Raw genomic sequence first — 16,696 nt, forward strand, 5'->3', positions numbered from 1 at the left:
ACTCTCAACCGCGCCACCAGGGAAGCCCTGGACTGAATAATCTTTATGTCTACTATTATCAAATACATATTAGTGTTAATGATGTATTAGGAGTGGGCTCCTACAGTCTATTTAGACTTCATATGCATTCTTAATAATAGCCTGAAATGACAATGAAATATTACTTTTTAAAAAGGAGTTTGGCATTGCAAATCTATTATGTTGAAATTTTTTTTCATTTTCCCATCAATTTCTTTTTTCATCTTTCCAATACAACACTTTTTGTTTTAGAGCCTTACATGTACTCTGCAGCTAGAGAATTACTCAGGTCTCCTAGTAATCTATATTCAACTTAGGAAGAAGCAGCAATTGCTTAATATATTCAAGTAGTAGCAAAGGTAAGAATGACTGATGGATAATCATCATATGGTTGTAAAAAGGTCAATATATAGCATTTTTTAAAAGAGTACATTTAACCACTCTCAACCTAAAATCCTCAGCAACCAGATCAGAAACAAGAACATTACATGAAAGTACGTGGGGGTAGCCCCCAATTTACAAGTCCATCTCCGATCAAAGGGAATTAGCAATTATATATTCCAGGGTTAGGCTCAAATGTGAGCTCTGTCCTTCATCAACAAATTGTTTAATAAAAAGACTGGAAGTACTTTAAAAAAAAAAAAGAAAGAAATGTTCTGATCATACCTAATATGCTTCTTCAAGCACAAATTTTTAACCACAGATACTGAGGAGTGGAGAGAAAAAAAAAGGACTAATGGGAAGATCACTTTGCCTCTGTCTCTACCCCCAGGTGCTAACAGAGCAGGGGACAAGCCAAAAGGATAGCAGTAGATGCGGAGAGACCATGGAGCATCCACCAACCAGATAATCATCGCTGGAATAGCTGGAGGTGTCTGGATGTAGGTATGTGTACCAAAGACTTCTGTGTGTTCCTGCAATCCATTATCTAGCTTTCCCATTAATGTTATACACCTGCCGTCTCATCAGCCTTTTGAAAGCCCTACTTGGCAGGACTTGGAGGCACGCACATATGCACACAGCCACTCAGAAATGCAGGGTGGCTCTCCAGCAGGAGGTCCTCTCTCCTCTGTGGGCTTTTAAAACATTCTGCAGAATGACTTTAAACTGCCTTCTGGGGCTTCCCTGGTGGCGCAGTGGTTGAGAGTCCGCCTGCCGATGCAGGGGACACGGGTTCGTGCCCCGGTCCGGGAAGATCCCACATGCCGTGGAGCGGCTGGGCCCGTGAGCCATGGCCGCTGAGCCTGCGCGTCCAGAGCCTGTGCTCCGCAACAGGAGAGGCCACAACAGTTAAAGCCCCGCATACCGCAAAAAAAAAAAAAAAAAAAACAACTGCCTCCTGATTCTGTAATCTCAGCATTCCCATATAGAAACATTTCCCACTGGCACTGAATCTTGTTTCCTGAGCACAGAAGTCCTTTGTCTTTGCCGTCCCACTATCTGAAATAACTTTCCCCAATCCTCTCTGCTGGTTTTAGTTCTGTTTTTCCTCCAAGACCTAAGTCAGGTTTCACGTACATGACAACATCTTGCTGATTCCCCATCCCAATTCATTCCTTCCTTTCAAATGTGTGTAGGGCTTGTAGTCATACCTCTCCTCTGGCATTTGACAACTTCTGTCATGTATGGCTGTTTCTCTCTTCATGCGTCTATCCTGTGTCCTCAGTGTAGCTGTTTATTTCTGAAGAGGCAGGATCTGTTGCATATTTGTATCAGAGTCCAGGACCCGGGGAAATGGGCTTGAAAAGAGCTACCATGATGGAGCGAGTCAACAAAGCGGCGTGGTCAGGAACACAGACTCTAGAGCAAGGCTGCCTGAGTTTGAGTTGCTGCCCAGACAACTACTAGCTGTGTGACCTTGGCAAGGTTTTTAAAAAAACTTTCTATGGGGCTTCCCTGGTGGCACAGTGGTTATGAATCTGCCTGCCAATGCAGGGGACTCAGGTTTGATCCCTGGCCCAGGAAGATCCCACATGCCGCAGAGCAACTAAGCCTGTGTGCCACAACTACTGAGCCTGTGTGCCACAACTACTTAAGCCCACATGCCTAGAGCCCGTGCTCCACAACAAGAGAAGCCACAGCAGTGAAAAGCCCACGGACCACAATGAAGAGTAGGCCCCGCTCACCACAACCAGGGAAAAGCCCGTGAGCAGCAACAAAGACCCAACGCAGCCAAAAATAAAATAAATAAATTTACTAAAAAAAAAACCCACAGGGCTTCCCTTCCCTGGTGGCACAGTGGTTGAGAGTCCGCCTGCCGATGCAGGGGACACGGGTTCGTGCCCCGGTCAGGGAAGATCCCACATGCTGCGGAGCGGCTGGGCCTGTGAGCCATGGCCACTGAGCCTGCAGGTCCGGAGCCTGTGCTCTGCAACGGGAGAGGCCACAACAGTGAGAGGCCCACATACCGCAAAAAGAAAAAAAAAACAACCCACAAAACTTCCTATGTCTTCGTCTTCTCATCTCCAAGATAGGAATAATAGTAATACACCCATTTCCTTAAGTTGTAAAATTTCAGTGAGCTAATAAAGAAAAAGAGCTTAGAATAGTGTCTAATATATATCAAACACTCAAAACTCATTACTTATTTGTTACTGTATATACAATAATAGTTAATCTCATTTAATTTCTCAATAATACTAGAAGATAGATGGCATAATTCCCATTCTAAAAACTGGAACCCTGTGACCCTGAGCGGTCAGGTTACTGCCTAAGATTGAGAGAAGGGACAGAATGAGAACCAAAGTGTCTGATCCTAAACCCTGGGCTGTTTTACTCCCCACGCTGTCTCACACAGGTGCCTAGCGACTAGTTCATATTGATAATAATGAAATTTATTCTTCTCTTTTCTTATGGTTTAAATCAAATTTGACTCAACAAGTATTTCTAGTCCCAGGCACTGAAGGAGAAAGATGAAGAAAATACAAGATGGCTATTCCTACCCTAGGATGTTTTACAATCTAGGTGATTCAAGTAATGAAACAAAGCAGAAAGATCTAACACATTTTTTAACCTCTCGTCTCTAGGTTCCTTATGAGACTGGCTCTTCCATGGTCCCTCCCTCACCCCATGTAATAATGTAGGTTGGACACAGTATCATTGTCTACAAAGATAACACTTTGGGGTTTGGTGGAATGTGCTACTTAAGAGTAAACTATAAAATTTATGAGTTTTAAAATTGTTTTATTTTATTTGAAATTATTTTGGAGAAGTTACAAAGAGCTCTATTAAACTTGGCAGACTAGCCCCTCTTGGAATGTCTGTATTTTCTAGGAAATTCTCAGCAGTCTTGTTCTTCTCACTGCCAGAATCCCTCGGCTACTGCTACTTCATTTGTGCTGTAGCACTTAGCTCTGTGTTGGGTTGTAGTAGATGATTGATAAATCCTTGATTAAGTTGAATTTTGTCACCCTACTAATACTTAAATATGCTCTGCTCTCCTGGCCTACCACTGAATTACAGAGTAACTTCAGAAGTCTCTCTGGACTTAGAGGAACTACCTTATGTGAAGCATACCCAAGAGAGAGGAATGGAAGAATTAACATGTTTGAACACTTACCTTATTCTAGGTTTTTTACTCTGCGTACAGCATTTTATTTAATTCTCAAAGTAACTCCATGAAATAGGTATTATTATATCCCCTTTACCAACAAGGAAGCTAAAATTCAGAGAGTTTAACAAACATTTTGTAAAAATCACAAAGCTGGTGAGAAAGAATTTCCAACACAAGTGTAATCAACCAAGCAAATGATGAAGTAAGTAATGGCGGTGAAGTGAGGGCTCAATTCAGAGTTATGAGGCAGGGACTACGTTTTGACACTAACTACAAGTGACTCAGACACATCATAGAACCTCTTCATGCCTCAGTTTCCTCATCTCACATGACATTGTCAGGAGAATCAAAATATTTTATTTGTAAGATGGCTTTGAAATTATCATTAACATTACAAACATATAGTCATGGGCCTGGTAAATATAAATACTGAAACATTGGAGAAATCCCCAAATGGTTTGAAATTCCTAGTGGGCCATGGGGAGAAGGTGGAAGCATTGAAAGGAAGTAAAGACCAAGCATGAAGAAACACCATGCCTGTGTAGGGACTCTGGGAGCAGATCTAGAAAAGATGGCTCTAGTACCAATGCTGACCCAATGCTGTTCAGTTACCAGTTACCAAGTGACAGTTATCATGTCCTTAAATGTGGGTATAATGGCCATAATCACTAAACCAAGGACTGGACACAGGACAAAAACATTGGAAATCAGGACTGTTGCATATGGAACCAGATACCTTGTATAAGGAATGGTTGTGTGGCAAACTTCTCAGTCGGAGGATTAAGAGTAATACTGTTCTTAAATACATGGTTCAAAAATATGTATCCAGGGCTTCCCTGGTGGCGCAGTGCTTGAGAGTCCGCCTGCCAATGCAGGAGACGCGGGTTCGTGCCCCGTTTCGGGAAGATCCCACATGCCGCGGAGCGGCTGGGCCCGTGAGCCATGGCCACTGAGCCTGCGCGTCCGGAGCCTGTGCTCCGCAAATGGGAGAGGCCACAACAGTGAGAGGCCCGCATAACGCAGGAAAAAAAAAAAAATATGTATCCAGCTCCCAAAGTACCTAAAACAGTGGTCCCCCACCTTTTTGGCACCAGGGACCGGTTTCGTGGAAGACAAGTTTTACATGGACCGTGCCGTGGCGGGGGGATGATTTTGGGATGATTCAAGCGCATTACATTTAATGTGCACTTTATTTCTATTATTATTACATTGTAATATATAATGAAATAATTATACAACTCACCATAATGCAGAATCAGTGGGAGCCCTGACCTTGTTTTCTTGTAACTAGATCATCCCATCTGGGGGTGATGGGAGATAGTGACACCCAAAGTGTTTTGCTTATGTCCAGTCTACTCTGTAATCTCGTTCTGGTTGCTATCACTGCAGAAAACCCTGCTTCACAAAGATAGGATGTTGGAAATGGAAGCAGGCATTTCAGTGCTTTTGTGTCAATCTCAGGATATTCTGCCTTGACTTTATTTTTTTTTTAACATCTTTATTGGAGTATAATTGCTTTAGAATGGTGTGTTAGTTTCTGCTTTATAACAAAGTGAACCAGTTATACATATACATATGTTCCCATATCTCCTCCCTCTTGCGTCTCCCTCCCTCCCACCCTCCCTATCCCACCCCTCTAGGTGGTCACAAAGCACTGAGCTGATCTCCCTGTGCTATGCGGCTGCTTCCCACTAGCTATCTACCTTACGTTTGGTAGTGTATATATGTCCATGCCTCTCTCTCGCTTTGTCACAGCTTACCCTTCCCCCCACCATATCCTCAAGTCCATTCTCTAGTAGGTCTGTGTCTTTATTCTAGTTTCCCCATGACTTTTTTTTTTTCTTAGATTCCATATATATGTGTTAGCATACGGTATTTGTTTTTCTCTTTCTGATTTACTTTGCTCTGTATCAGACTCTAGGTCCATCTGCCTCACTACAAATAGCTCAATTTCGTTTCTTTTTATGGCTGAGTAATATTCCATTGTATATATGGGCCACATCTGCCTTGACCTTAATCCAGAATGTGTGGAGATTTGAAGTTGTCTCAAACATACTTTTAAGGCCGCCGTCATTTGTGATCTCAAGAAGTTGATCCTCTTCTAGCCCAAAGTCAATTCACCTGGCTTATTCACAAATGGGTCGTGGATCCATTCCTTCGCAGTTTGGGAGTCTTTTGTGGTTAGGAAGTAATGCTCAGACTCTTTTGAAAGCTGAAATAGGTGATCATGCACCAGCTAGGAGAAAGAAGTTCCTGGCTCAGTCTTTTTCAAAATCTTTGCTAATGTTTACAACATGTCAAAAATCCCAATGTTCACTCATCACCCCCATAATTCCAGTTTGGCTTTGAATGCAGCCACTTTATCTGCTGACTTGAACACAGCTGTCATTCTCCCCTGAAATGACAGATTGAGTTCGTTGAGCAGGTTGAATATGTACCACAAGTAAGCAAGTTTTGCGACCCACTCTGTGTCACTGAAATGTGCTGCCAGTGGTGACTATTTTTCTAAAAGAAATCTCTGGAGTGGCTCTCGTAACTCAAAAACTCTGACCAGTGATCTGCCTTTAGAAAGCCATCTCACTTCTGTGTGTAAGAGAAGACGTGTGCTCTGCGCCCATCTCCTCATAGAGCTGCGCGAACAGATGTGAGTTAAGGGCACGTACTTTAATGTGGTTGATAATTTTAATCACATCCTGCAAAACGTTGTTAAGTTCAGGTGACATTTTTTAGCTAGCCAGCATTTCTCTATGGATGACACAGTGCATAGTCTCACATTCAGAAATGATCTCTTTGACCCGAGTAGTGAAACCAGAAAGCTGTCCAGTCATGGCAGCCGCTCCATCCACGCATATACCGACACAAAATGACCAATTCAGTTTTCCTGATATGTAACCATTCGAAGACTTGAATAGTTCTGCAGCTGTGGTGTTGGTTGGCAACAAAAGTGCACATAACATATCCTCGTGCACATCCTCCTGAAAAATATATGGCACAAAAACAAGCATTGTTGCCCTGCTGTCAACATTGGTAGACTCGTCAACCTGGATTACGTACCATGGTGACTCATTAATCCTCTGTAACAATTGTGCCTCAGTATTCTCTGCTATTTCATCAATTCGTCTAGTTATGGTGCTAGCCAAAAGAGGAACACGTGCCACCTTTTGAACAGCATCCTCTCCCAAAAGTTCACGACAAATGTCCTTAGCAGCAGGCAGGATCAACCCTTCACCAATAGTAAAGGGCTTCTTAGCTTTAGCAATGCAGTTAGCCACTAAGAATGATGCTCTCAGTACAGACACATTTGATGAAATGGTGTCCTTCAATAATTGCTTCTGTTCTTTGTGTTCACTTTTTTTTCTTTTGAAAAACTCCAAAGTCTTGTGTTTTAATGCAGGGTGCTTGGTCTCCATGTGGCGAAAAGTTTTGAAGGTTTCATGGCTTCTTTGGATAGCCGGTTGCCACATATTATACAAAGCGGTCTTGGAGAATGTGAATCACCTGTTGCAATGAACTGGTAATTTAAGTAGGACTCTTGGTATTTCCTTTTAAATGCAGCTTTCTTTTTGTTGACAGCCTTAAATTCTTCTGCTGTCTCATCATTGGGTCTTTCCCCATTTTCAAAGAAGCTCTCCAGCAACGTTTGTTTTTTACTCTTTTTGGCTAGGGTTAGCTTGTGGGCTTACAAAAACTGTGACTGAGACAAGTGCACAGTGAGGGCAAGAGGCTCGGATGGAAGTGATAAATAAAATAATGGGCGGGCCACACATGGACTAAAATAAGTGTCGGATTCTGACTTAAAGCCTGCCACCAGATGCAGCTTCATTGTCACTTGCCACTCACTGATAGGGTTTTGATATGTCTGCAAGCAGTTGATTTATTATGGTCTCTGTGAAGTCAAACCCGTCTGCTAATGATAGTCTGTATTTGCAGCTGCTCCCCAGCGCTAGCATCACCACCTCAGCTCCACCTCAGATCATCAGGCATTAGAGTCTCATAAGGAGCGCGCAACCTAGATCCCTCGCATGCACAGTTCACAGTAGGGTTTGTGCTCCTATGAGAATCAATGCCACCGCTGATCTGACAGAAGGCAGAGCTCAGGCAGTAATGTGAGAGATGGGGAGCGGCTGTAAATACAGATGAAGCGTTGCTCGCTGGCCCACTGCTCACCTCCTGCTGTGCGGCCTGGTTCCTAACAGGCCACGGACCAGTACTGGCCTGTGGCCCAGGGTTTGGGGACCCCTGACCTAAAACCTCCTACAGGCCTCAGTGGGATCCAGCCTGCTGCTTCTTGAAACAATCTCTTCAAAAGTTTTTCAGAGGAATTAATGGCACTCAAGTTGTACCTGATGTCTGGTTTTGACCTTGTAGATGTTGAAGAGAAGTCAATGTATTTGATGAGTCATTAAGCATGTGCTTCAGTTATTATGATAATAAAAACAGCTCAGTCTTAAAAAACTGTAAGGTGCTTTCCATTTCTGAGCATTTAATTGCATTCCTAATGAGTTTAGACAATAAATCATTAATCTCAGCATATGACCTAATGCATTTAGAATTAAGAAAATGATCCACATTTTTTTCTACTCATTTGTTTATATGCAAAGTTCCAGAAACCACCTACCAGATTTTTTTTAAATTGTATTTTAACCTGAATGAGAACAGGTAACCTATCTGATACTTAGAACATTATTCAAGAAGTAAAAGATAAATTAAGAAACCACTTTGGTAAGTGTCTTTTGTGAAAGCCTGCCTAGAAGAGGCTTCCAAGATTACTGCTTATATGGAAAAGCTATCATCAATTGTTCAGTTTCATCTGGCCAATTTCAGCTGTCAAGTATTCCTAAAACTATAGGCCTATGACAATAACACATTTAACTTTTTTGAAATAGCCTCCCCAATATTTGCAGTTTAGCATTATTGTTAATGATTAAGCATTTTGATGGTAGAAAGGATTGCAGAGATAATGATTTCAATAATATAGCAACAAATGGCTAATTTGGGGAATATTTTTAGGGTCTTGTCCTAAGTTATAGAAGTATTTTGTAAACTGTAAGTCACTATATGAATATTATTTATAAGAATAATTTTTATAATACCAAATTATGTTTTTCTGAAAAGTACTGGAATAAAACAGAGAAAAATGTTTCTATCTCCATTACTTAAAAAATATTCATACACATGTGTTCCTCAACACATAGTAGGATAGTACCCATCTCAGAGGAGACTCATATGAATTATATTATCTGACATTCATAGAGGGCCTGCTCTATGCTAGACACTTTAAAATAGGTATCTCTCAGTCTTCAGGATGTCCCTGCAAGGAGATTTTTTTTTCCCCCATATATCCTTATACAATTGGATTTGAGAGAGGTTAATAGAGATTAGTAAACTAGTAAATGGTAGCACCACAATTCAAGCCCAAATCTTTTAGACTCCTGTACTCATGCTCTTTAACTATTAGGGACGCCAGTTACCTCCATAATAGATAGGAGGTAATGAGTCAAAAAGAAAAATTCTGAAAACAAAACAATAGCTACCATTTATTAATGTGCTGAGCTGTGTACTGGGCTAGGTGCCCTAGGGACTTTAAATTCATTATTCTAATAACCAGCTCAAAAGAGTTTAATCATCTCAGGTTTTTCAAATTAAGTAGATATTCTTTTGAAGTTTTTCTTTATTGAAATATAGTTGATGTTCAATGCTGTATTAATTTCAAGCTTACTATGTAGTGATTTGACATGTGCATATATTATGAAATGATCATCACAATAAATCTAGTAACCATCTGTCCCCAAAATTATCATAAGATTATTGACCACATTGCTTATGCAGTATATTATATCCCCATGGCTTATTTATTTTATAACTGGAGGTTTGTACCTCTTAATCCCCTTCACCTATTTCACCCACCTCCATCCCCTTCCACTCTGGCAACCCTGTTTCTTCTGTGTATCTAAAAGTCTGTTTTCATTTTGTTTTGTTGTGTTTGTTTGTTTTGTTTTTTAGATTCTACATATAAGTGAAATCTTATGGTGATTGTCTTTCTCTGCCTGGCTCATTTTATTTAGCATAATACCCTGTAGGTCCATCCATGTTATCGTAAATGGCAAGATTTCTTTCTTTAATTGCTGAGTAATATTCCATTTTGTGTGTGTGTGTGTGTGTGTGTGTGTACAACATCTTCTTTATCCATTCATCGCTGATGGACACTTAAGTTGCTTCCATATCTTGCCTTTGCAAATAATGCTGCCATGCATATTGGCGTGCATATGTCTTTTCAAATTAGTGTTTTTGTTTTCTTCAGGTAAATATCCAGAAGTGAAATTGCTGGATTGTATGGCAGTTCTGTTTTTAATTTTTTGAGGAACCTCCATACTGTTTTCCATAGTGGCTGCACCAATTTACATTCCCACCAACTGTGCACAAAGGTTCCCTTTTCTCCACATCCTCGCCAACACTTATTATTTGTTGTCTCTTTGGTAATAGCCATTCTGACAGGTGTGAGGTGATATCTCAATGGTTTTAAGTTGCATTTCCCTGATGTTTAGTGACATTGGTCGTCTTTTCATGTGTCTGTTGGTCATCTGTATGTCTTCTTTGGAAAAATGTCTATTTGGGTTCTCTGCCCAATTTTTAATTGGGTTGTTTTTCTTGATGTTGTGTTGTATGCGTTCTTTGTATATTTTGGATATTAACCTCTTAACAGATACATCATTTGCAAATATCTTCTCCCATTCAGTAGGCTGTCTTTCATTTTGTTGATAGTTTCCTTCATTGTGTGAAAGGTTTTTAGTTTGATGTAGTCTCATTTGTTTATTTTTGCTTTTGTTACCCTTACCTGAGGAAAAAAAAATCTAAAAAAAAGAAATATTTCTAAGACCAAATGTCAGAGTGTACTGCCTATGTTTTCTTCTAGGAGTTTTATGGTTTCAGGTCTTACATTTAAGTTTTTAATCTATTTTGAGTTTATTTTTGTATATGGTGTGAGAAAGTCATCCAGTTTGATTCTTTTGCATGCAGCCATTCAGTTTTCCCAACACCATTTATTGAAGAGGCTGTCTTTTCCCCATTGTTTGTTCTTGCCTCCTTTGTCACAGATTGATTGACCATAGAAGTATGGATTCATTTCTGGGCTCTCAATTCTGTTCCATTGATCTATGCAGCTATTTTTGTGCCAATACCACACTGTTTTGATTACTGTAGCTTTGTAGTATGGTTTGAAATTAAGGCACATGATAACTCCAGCTTTGTTCCTCTTTTTCAATATTGCTTTGACTATTTGGAGTCTTTTGTGTTTCCATGCAAAATTTAGGCTTATTTGTTGTAGTTCTGTGAAAAATGCCTTTAGTACTTTGATAGGGATTGCATTTAATGTATAGATTGCCTTGGGGAATATGGCCATTTTAACAATATTAATTCTTCCAGCCCATAAGCATGGTAACTTTCTATTTGTTGGGGTCGTCTTGCAACTTCTTTGATCATTGAGTACAAGTCTGAAGTGTGGTGAGTGTCAGGAAAGCGTCTGGAATGGCCAAAAAGACGTACGTCTTATACGTCTTTGGTTAGATTTATTCCTAGATATTTCATGCTTTTTGATGTAATTGTAAATGGGATTGTTTTCTTAATTTCTCTTTCTGATAGTTCATTTTTAATGTGTATAAATGCAACAGATTTCTGTATATTAATTTTGTGCTTTACTGAATTCATTTATTAGTTCTAATAGTTTTTTGGTGGCATCTTTTAAGATTTTCTATATATAGTATTATGTCATCTACAAACAGTGACAGTTTGACTTCTTCCTTTCCAATTTTTATTTCAAATAAATTGGATATTAATATTCCCATCTGCCTTGTGAGAAATTTAAGGTTCAAGGCATTGAGTTACTAACTCAAGATGGCACCCCTGGTAAGTAGCAGAACCAAGTTGCCAACTCAGGTCTTGCCAAGTTCCAAAATTCATAATCTTTCTACAGATTATTATAAGCTAAAATATATGTCTGATTTATATTTTAGGTTGTGTACTGCTGCATCATTATCTTTTTTCTCTGAATTTATTCTCAGAGGGATTTTAGTTTTGTTTAGAAATTACTGAGCTTTCTGTTAGTAAGAAACTTCCAGAAAATTAGCACTAATTCAATGAATATGCACTAGTCTGTGTTTCTTCTAATAGTGCTCATGTTTACATTAAAGTCAGAGTTAACATTAACTATCTAATGTGCCCAGCTTATACTTTATAATCTAGAATTTCACTAAGAACTTAAGAATTGAAACATGTATTAAATTTAGGAAAACTGTCTCATTTACATAAATTGCTGTGCTGGAATACTACAAGTTACAAACAAACTGGATAGCTTTCATCCTAATCTTACAAGAAGCGTAGAGCAGCATTGTGCATTCATCCCTTAAACAAATATCTATTGATTGCCAACTATTTTTATAAGTGTGTGCTAGGGAGGTTGGCAGATAATAAGAACTCAAACACCCTTGCCCTCAAAGACCTTTACAAATTCATTAGGGAGAAAAGACATGATAACTATTAAGCAACAAAGACTGAGTTAGGTAATATTGCAACAGTGAAATAAATCATTTTAAACACCAAAAAATGAACGCTTAAATTTCATGGCTGGAGGTGCTGACTATGGGTTGAAGTGGGAAAAAAAGCCTTTCCGAAGGAAGGCAACTGGCTAGGCAGAGAGGATGGATGGCACTGGCTGGGCCGGTGTTTGTGGTGGAGGTGCCCAGGCAGCAAGTACATTTATTATCCTGAAGATTTGTGCAGGGGACCTGGAAAAGATAAGATTGGAAAAGGAGGTCAGGCCAGATAGCCAAAGGCTTCGATTCTAGCTGAAGACTCTGGCCTTTGGCCTCCGGGTGATGGGGAATCATTGAAAAATTTTGATCAGGGGAATGGCATAATTAAAATAGTGCTTTAAAAAAGGTTAATTTGGCAGGGAGGATGGTTTGGTGGAAAGAGAACAAGAGCAAAGAAACTACTGCAATAATTTCGGTCTAAGGTGATGAGGTTCTGGACAGAGTAACAATGAGACTAGAAGGAAAGAAATAAATGCAAGAGAACGTGCAAAGAAAGACATAAAAGAAGGTGATGACTAGATACGGGAGAGAGAGGCACAAAATAGATTAAATTCTGTTTAGGAACTTCTATAGTTTATAAAAGTGGATAGAGTTCACTGGATGTTATATACAATAATCATGGTCTGAGATGTCATTAGATTCAAGGAAGATCTTGCTTTTACTCAATGTAGTGTTAAATCTACAGTGAAGTCCTGCTTTCCAAGAGATAGTAGATCATATTGTAAAAATGCCTGAGAGAATAATTCTAACTGTATATCATAGTAGTAATAGTAATAATAGTAATAATAATAACAACCATAGTTAAAGAATGGTAGCAAAATTAGATGAGTAAAGAAAATTTAGCAAAATGCTGATATTTAATTTACCTCCAGAATTCCAATTTATTAGTTCAGCTGTTGTATTTTCTACCAAATTGACTTCTAAAACAGTGAATTGAATGTCTAGAGTACATTATTTTCACACATTATTGATATGATTCTCTAGTAATTGGGGGTTTATTTGGTGCCTTCCCCCAAGGATTATTTCCATTGTCTTCAAGATGTCTTTGTATAATAATTATTTTACTTTATAGATGGAAAAATTTAGCCATAGAGAAAGTGAATTCAAATGACTTATCCAAGGTGGTGTGAGAGCAGAAGAATATATCTTTACTATGGATCCTGCATAGTAAACTACATAGTGGACTACATAGATAAAATAAAACTAGAAAGACATCGATATTCTTTTCAGTTGTTTAGGTTTAATAAAAATACCCAGTGCCAGGCAAATGCAACCTTCTTCCCTAGAATGAACACACACACACACACACACACACACACTCTCTCTCTCTCTCTCTCTCTCTCTCTCTCTCCCCCCCCCCCCTGTTGCAGAAGTAATGTGAAACTCAGTAGTTTCTTTCTCTCAATGCATCCAAACAGATGAACAAGACTTTGAAGACTACCCTGTTTTTCATTAAAACGTTCAAGAAAAAATATTTACAATGACATAAAGACTTCTGTATAAATAGCTACCTAAATACAGAACAAATTGAGAGGATGCAGGTCAAACACAGCTGAGCTCCACTCAGCTCAAATTAGACAAGTCTCTTGAGTCCAAAACTGTTTTCCTAACCTGGGGGTTTCTGCAGGATGTGACAAGATCTGCTGAGCACCATAGTAATCTTTTAAGACACTAATCAAAAACATGGTCCTATATTTTAAAAACCCCAGAAGTAGTTTTAGGACAGCAGAAGCACCTCAGCCACTAAAATAAGCAAGATTCTATTGTAAGTAAAATTACCCACACAGCAAATCTCTGAACAGTTCAGCAACCAATAAATAGAAAATGTTCTTTAAAATCTGCTATTTCCGATTACTCCATTGAATCCTTCAACTGTAGTTAACTCTCTGGAAAATAATTAGTTGTCATAAAGGTTTTGACTACATGATATGTTTCTTAGGAAGAACACTGGTCTGAGCCAAGCATGGTGAACCTGGACCAGGTGCACAGTAGGTACTTCTAGTTCTCTGGCAGTGAGCTCCTCCTGAGTAGTGTCTAACAACCGGGCAAGTGTCAGTTAGACTTTACAGCCTGGCATAATAACGATGCTAATACATTCAGCTCTCCTGCAACCAACCGAAGAAAGAGATGACTAGAGTTAAAGAGGTACTACAAATACACAGGTCTAAAGCTCCAATGAATTAAAAATATATATATATATATATATATATATATATATATATATATCAGTTACTTCAAAAAACAAGTGTCATTTTAATATTACTTAGATGCTGTTTTTAGTGCATCAAGTAAGACATATTGTGGCTTCTAATATTAATTCATTCCCCACTTAGCATTGTTAAGAATATTTATGTTCTAGTATAGAGCAAAACATATTGTTATCCATTTTCCCCAGCTTTGGTATAAAAGCATTCTTCAGTTGTTTTCTAGGGACGAATGTTGTCAAAGTTTGACAGTAATTTATGTTGTCAGTCCATTACGTTGATTTTATGGCAGCCAACACAACTATTGTCCATTTATGAGAAACCCGAGGACCACTCTAGGTCTCGGCAAAGGCCGTTTGATACCTGCCCTCTCATATGGCTGACCTTGAGGGGAGCTGAGTTTGGTAATTTATGGCAAACGCTATCTAGGAAGACCTATTTGCAAGATTCACTGTCATTTAGTGCTAAATGATCATTGCTGAGTCCAGAGACAATCTGAGCTCCTGACAGAGCAATCCCATAAAAAATATTGCCTACCCACCCAGGTGTCCTTTCCAATTATCTGGAGTAGAAATTAATACTTTTAAAAGCTGCTAGTTTTTGAAAGGTTATTACAATTTATTCCAGCTGTTTCTTTTGCACATTATGATGAATTAGTTTATCACGCCATTATTTTCCATGTCAGCTTTTTAGAAGATTGAACCATAATGTTGAAACATTAGTGTGAATGGCAAACATACTATTTTACAGTTGAGTAATATATTTCTTTGAGAAAAATGTGCTCAGTTTTTAATAACAGGTAATTTTATGTTTATGTTCCCTAATGCTGTTGTCAGGTATTATTTATTTCTGTTTGGTAAGAAGTAGAGAACTTTCTCTTAAAATGTTAATGGTGGTTTAGACAGATTTTTAGAGTCATAGTAAGAATATATGACTTAAAAGTAGAAAATATAAATTGTAAGTGTTTTTCCCTGAAAGCTCATATTTTCTAAGGTTTTCTTGACACCAATTTAATATATGATTAATTCCAGGGAGAGTAATACTTCTGTCTTAATATTTTCTCTAAAGGTAGTGGACAGGAAGGTGGATTTTTTATTCATTTTTCTAAGGTTCTAACAAGTTTCAAGTTTTTCTTTAATAAAAAAACTTCTTTATCCTCAATGATTTGTTGCTTCATAAATCATTTAGTGATGTTCTATCATTTACAGGTACTTTGTAAATAATATTAATTAGCACTTTAATAGAGATTTATTTTTTTCAGTCATTGTTCTCTATTATTGTCTACTAAAATTGTAAAGAAGTATAGTTAATTTGCTATTTACCAGGTATTAAAAAATACTCATTTTACCTCTATGTGACAAAGATTGATTAGATGTATTCTAAAGAGTACTCAGTGTTCTATATTTTTATTCACATACCAAATATTTTTTGGATGCCTGTTACATGCCAGGCATTGTCAACTGTGTGGAGTTGGGATGGAGCCATAGCAACATTTTAGAAATTTATTCTTTTTATTTCTGTTACAATTATTTTTATCCCTACAGTTTTTAAAAAATACAACTCCACAAAATTCTGAATCCTGAGTAAACTGAGCATGTAAACAAATTCAGTAACACGTTGGAAGCTTTACATTTGCTACCTCCAATCCCACAAATGCTTGCCAAAGGAAATAGCGTTTTTTGCTTTCTCATCAAACACATTTGTTTCTTTAGCAAACGTTTTCAATATTGAAGTATTTATTTTTGTAGATATGACTGAAACAAATGTTAGTTTTAGCAGAATTACGATTCACAACATTCTGTAAATTTTTCCGATTGTGCCAGAGGATTTCTTGATAACGTATAGTCTGATAATGGGAGTGCCAAAGTTTCTTTTTTCGGGGGGGTGGATTTTTACTGAAGTATGGTATACATACAGGGAAAATGCACACATAATAAGTATACAGCTCAATGCATGGTCACAAAGAGCAGATCTGTGTAAGCAGCACTCAAATCAAGAGACAAAAATCACCAGCATTCCAACAAACATCCCTGTCTCCTTCCAGCTACCACCTCCCACCCTCACCCCAGTAAACATTCTTCTGATTTGTGTCATCTTAGACTAAATTAGGTTCTTTTTTGAACTTTATACAAATGAAATCATGATAAAAGTATGAATCTTTTCCTCAACGTAATGTTTTCGAGATTCAGCCACATGGTTGTACGTAGTTGTACTTTATTGTCATTGCCACATGGTGTATTTCTTCATTTAAATATACCATATATTGGACTTCCCTGGTGGCGCAGTGGTTGAGAGTCCGCCTGCCGATGCAGGAGACCCGGGTTCGTGCCCCG

The 16,696-nt window shown here is 38.5% G+C and overlaps 1 protein-coding gene across 1 annotated transcript in view; it reads left to right on the forward strand.

Moving 5' to 3' along the window:
- Positions 1-16,696, forward strand: part of HS3ST5 (heparan sulfate-glucosamine 3-sulfotransferase 5) — a 180,507-nt gene that overhangs the window by 64,519 nt on the left and 99,292 nt on the right. Inside the window, exon 2 of the mRNA XM_007469981.1 lies at positions 791-903. The gene's annotated coding sequence lies outside the window, so the exon portion shown is untranslated. The remainder of the gene's footprint in view (positions 1-790; positions 904-16,696) is intronic.

The sequence above is a fragment of the Lipotes vexillifer genome, unplaced genomic scaffold, assembly GCF_000442215.2.
Source record: "Lipotes vexillifer unplaced genomic scaffold, Lipotes_vexillifer_v1.1 scaffold26, whole genome shotgun sequence".
NCBI lineage: Eukaryota > Metazoa > Chordata > Mammalia > Artiodactyla > Lipotidae > Lipotes > Lipotes vexillifer.